The sequence below is a fragment of the Cryptomeria japonica genome, chromosome 3 (genome assembly GCF_030272615.1).
Source record: "Cryptomeria japonica chromosome 3, Sugi_1.0, whole genome shotgun sequence".
Taxonomy (NCBI): domain Eukaryota; kingdom Viridiplantae; phylum Streptophyta; class Pinopsida; order Cupressales; family Cupressaceae; genus Cryptomeria; species Cryptomeria japonica.
This window is the reverse complement of record NC_081407.1, coordinates 345,059,323-345,064,744: the sequence shown is the minus strand read 5'-3', so window position 1 is coordinate 345,064,744 and position 5,422 is coordinate 345,059,323.

The window sequence follows — 5,422 nt, the reverse complement described above, 5'->3', positions numbered from 1 at the left end:
AGACTGAAAAAGATAGTAGAAATTGTAAATGTGAAGGTTGATGAGAACTATGAAAAGGAGATCAGAGCATGTAGGTATGATGACGAGCAACATGTTGTTTTAGCACTAAATCAATTTAAAGAATTGGAGCAGAATGATCTAGTAGAGACAGTTAATCCTAATATTGTTGCTGCTAGTGGAGAGGTGCAGGAACTTGAAAGTCAAAATAATCAGAAGACTCCGAGGTATGTAAGATTGAATCATTCTAAAAATCAAATTATTGGTGATAAAAATAAAGGTGTGATGACTAGAAGAAGGCTAGCTACTGAAGAGGTATGTATGATTTTTAAAATTGAATTTAAAGATGTTGTTGAAGCTTGCAAAGATGACAATTGGATAAGGGCTATGGAAGAAGAACTGGATTAGATTGAAAAGAATAACACATGTGAAATTGTGCCTAGACCTAAAGATAAGAATGTGATTGGTACTAAATGGGTATTCAAGAACAAATTGAATGAAGTCAGTGAAGTTGTCAAAAATAAAGCAAGATTGGTATACAAAGGATATTCATAGAAAGAAGGGATTGATTATGAAGAGACTTTTGCTCTGGTCACCAGAATTGAAGCTTTTAGACTATTGCTTGCATATGCTACCTATAAATATTTCAAGGTATATTAGATGGATGTCAAGTCAGCTTTTCTGAATAGTGATCTTGAGGAAAAGGTTTACATTGAGCAACCTGATGGATTTCCGTTATCAGATGATGGAGACATGGTATCCAAACTGAAGAAAGCTCTTTATGGATTGAAACAAACCCCTAAAGCTCGATATGCTAGATTGGATAAGTATTTTTTGAAATTAGGATTTAATAAAGTTACTGTTGATAGTAATATGTATTTCAAGATTGAGAATGATAATATTTTGATTGTCGAAGTTTTTCGTTGATGATATTATCTTTGGAGGAGACGATAACTTGAGCATGAAGTTTGTCAATGATATACAAAATGAATTTGAGATGTTTATGATAGTAAAGATGATTTTTTTCTTAGGTTTGCAAATTTCACAAGCCGAGAAAGGTATTTTTATATCTCAAACTAAATATGTAAAGGAATTATTGAAGAAGTTTGGGTTAGAAGACTCCAAATTGGTTGGAACTCCTATGGTGACTGGCTGCAAATTATCTAAAAATGATGAATCTCTGAAAGCTAAATAGTCTTTATACAAATCTATGGTTGGTGGACTGAAATGTCTTACTCAGACTAGACCTGACATCATGCATGATGTGTGCATGGCTTCTAGATATCAAGATGATTCGAAAGAGAGTCAAGTCAATGTTGTAAAGAGGATATTCAAATACTTGAAAGGGACTGTGGATTATGGTTTGTGGTATCCGAGGAATGATGATTTCATGTTATGTGCTTACATTGATACTAATTGGGCTGGTGATGTTGATGACTGGAAGAGTACCTCTGGTAGTGCATTATTTTTGGGTAAGAAATTGGTTTAATCGGCAAGTAACAAACAAGATTCAGTGTCCCTATCTACTGCTGAAGTTGAGTACATTGTTGCTTCTAGTAACTGCACTCGAGTAGTTTGGATGAAGCAAATGTTGAAGGATATCAGAGAGTTATCAATGATGAGCCCACAGTTATATATGGTGATAATTCTAGTGCTATTAATATGTCAAAGAATCCGGTGCAACATTCAAAGACTAAACATGTATCAATCAATATATCATTTCTTGAGAGAAAAAGTCAGTGAAGAGGAAGTGAAGTTGGAGTATGTGTCTACAAAGGAACAAATTTATGATATTTATTGGTATCATGATTTGGTATATGGAGTATTTTTAGTATCATCATATCCTTATGTATTAGTTTTGGTGATCCAGAAAGGTTAATTGATCATATCATATGATCTGGTTTGCAATTTGTTTTTCTAATCAGTGCTTTACAGAGTTCAGTATTTCCTCTGGTATATTTAGGTGTGATCAGACCTTGAGCTAATATTTTGGGAGATTGTTTAGGATGGTCTTGTGTATCTTCATTTCAGATGGTTTGCGATTTGGTACTCTGCAAGTTATCTTTCTTCGTGACAGTTGTTGTTGTTTGAGTACTTTTGAGTTTCAGAGGTTGATCGATGAAGATTTGATAAGTGGTGTTGGTACAACTGTTATTGATGACTCTAATGTGTTTGTTGGTGTTTCCTAATTGTGTCTTATTTGTTTTGATGATCTGCATTGATCTTTGTATGAGTTCTTGGTGATTGTGCTGAATTGGTGATGTTCTTCGTGCTATGCGGTATTCCTGGTGGTGTAGCATGTTGTAGTTGATCTTGGCATGATTTTCAGTGGTGTTGCATATTTAGAGATTTTAATTAGGTCCATGTTATATCATGTATATTATTATATTGGTTTGGTGGTTGATCTTTGTATCATGTGATGTAATTTTGTAATTGGGTGTTGAGGGTTTAGCCAACCCTGTTCTCAAGGTTGATGAATTATATAAATAGGTGATATAGTCATGTAATTTAGATGTCAAGGTTGTGTCTGCATTATCAGAAAGTGTTGTATGTACAAACAAAGGGATTCATCTTTTGGTGTGGTGTATTGAGCAGAGATTGGTGCAGAGCAGATAATTGTGCTTAACTGGAACTATCATCAGGCATTAGCAGATGTTATTATTGCAGTTCTTTCTTTTTGGATTGTAGTTTGAATCTTGTTGCAAGTCAGTGAGACTTCCTTGAGGGTTGTAGCCTTCTGGGTCATTGTATCTTGATCAGTGAGCTCTAGGCAGTGTGCCTAAATTCTGGTGCATTCCCCATTGTAACTATTTTCACATACTATTACAGAGTATCATCTTATTGTGGGTAGTTTCCAACCATGGTTTTTCCCTTAACCGGGTTTTCCACATCAAAATATTGGTGTTGTGTGCTATGTTATCAATTTGTTTATCTTTGTTGTTGCTGCAATTTATCAGATCTATATTTGTGATTGAGTTTGTAGATCCGGTTGAAAACTGATTCACCCCCTCCTCTCAGTTTTCCTTCATTGTTGTTGCCAACAACTTATGTGTCACCTTATCTCCTATTAATTCTCCATCTTCCCTATTATTGAGATTTTTCTCTCTCCACCTCACCATGGTCAAAGGTAACTCATAAGAAATGGCCTACCCTTTCTCTCACATTCTAAAAACTTGGAATGTTTTCTCATGGTCATGGAGAGCATCATGAAATATGACCTCTCCTCCCACCTTTTCCTCCACCTTGTCGACATAGGAGGAACATCCTCCTCCTTTCTCTCTCACAACTCAACCAACTCAATCTTAGCCATCCATTTTTTCAAGACTCATTCTCATCCATTGATCTTTGCCACCTAGGATTAGAGCCATGAAATTTCTTAAAAGGAGACCTCACATCTTCATTTTGGCTAATTGTCAAGAGTTTTAGTGTACTTGTCATGCTTTCAAGAGATCATAGCAATTTTTAAAAGTGTTCCTTTGACTTTTAGCATTATTATTAGCACAACATAATTTCCATTTTTTTATTTAGCATCATAGTAATATCTTGCATATCTAGAATATCTTCATCTTCATATAAATTTTATATGATCCCATCATCACTATCTTAGTTTGCATTGTAGGAGTATTCCACATTGCATTTAAATTGGCCACAAAGTTCACTCTACTCGAAGTCATCTTGAATCATTCGTGCAAGAAGTTCTAAGAGAAAAATAGTGACAACAAGATCTCGAGAGATAGAACACAATGGGACAACAGAGAAGAATCAACAGTTTAATGAAGGTATAATTTTTATGTTTGTTGATTTCTTCATAGTTTCATTAGTGTACTTGTGGAAAGTAGAATTTCCAAATTATTGTGTTTAATTGGTAGGTTCTACATTGTATTACATTTCCAAGCTCACTATGAGACCCTCCAAGAAAGGGAATAATATAGAAACACTTTCTCATTAGCAGAGCTAATTGGGCTGGGTAGAAGTTTAAGGTCTTTGTTGTAGGAGAAGTGTAGTACCCCTGCCCTAATCAGATTTTTAAACTAGTTTGACCTTGGTTGACTTTTTAAGTGGCATTCTTGAATGGTTGATTTACCAGGTTGTAATGTTAAAGTCAGGTATTATGATTATTGTGTGTACCTGTAAATGTTGATTTTGCATTGATTATTATGTATGATTAGTCATTTTTTTAATTCGTGTTATTAACCCCGTGCTAACACTTTCATTCATTATATATGTATGCATATGTGATTTATTGTACAAAAGATTGCAAGTACAGTACCGCATAGGTATGAGGTTCGTCTCCACCTGGATTCACAGGTTTGAGTGGACCTTATTGGTTCTAAGGAATTGGATTAGGTAGTCGTAAGACCCTCGTTCTACCCTAGTCATGCTCAAGTGAGCGTCATCAGTTTCCCTCAGTTTCCCCCTTGATTGGGTATGCAGATCGTGTGTTTGTTTGGCTGTCTTGGGTTACGTGTTGTGCGTGTGGTAAAAAATGATGATTTAATCCCAAGTATTTAATTAGATTAAATGTTTTCTTTTACGCATTAGTAAATTAAGGGGCTAAATTAAATAGGACCCATTTGTGTGATTAATCATTAATTAGAATTGCTCAATTCATGTTTGTAGCAAGTTCGATTAAATGGTTAGTTTTAAATGATGAATTAATTAGGTTTATGGTTTTTGAAAGGAAAAGTTAAATAGTATTTGAAAATAGAAATATTTTACCCTCTTCAGCATTTTGAAATATAAATGTTAGTTCTAATTAAATTTAGAAAATTTATTTTGGAAGAAAATCTATTTGTGCATATTAAATTTGTTGGGAAAATGATTGTCATTTGTATTTTTGGTTGAAAAATATTTTAAACCTAAAATGGACTTTTGGTCAAAAACTTCCCTTTTTAACCTAGGTTTGGAAAATATTTTGGGAGAGTTATTTTTGGAATGAAAATTTTGGGCATTTGGGGGTGAAGGAATTTCTTGAGCTTGCAGGTTGAGCTCTTCATCGAATCATTCTCCAGGATTGTTGATAGAGGTTGGATTCTTGTTTATCTCCTTGGTTTTTTGCTAAAAGAGATTGTTTTGATTTGGAAGAAATCTAAGTGTGTGTTGAAAAATCTTTTAGATTTATGGATTAAGGAAGAGTAGTAGTTCAATCTCAAATTTCAAACCTCCTTGATTTCTTTCTCAACCTCCATATCAATTCTTGTTTGTTCAAATTGATTTTCATGCTGAAAATGGGTGTGTAGATTTTGATTAAGAAATTTTCCTTTTGAATCTCTTATTTTGGTTCTTGAATTGTGGAATTAGTTTGTGTTTGGAAAACTAGTTGGATGATTGTGAGTAAATTGATTTCCATTTGCCCAATATGAAACTTGTTGGAGAATTCTTCCTAGTTTTAACTTTATGGGTCTGGTTATTCCAAAATTTCAAT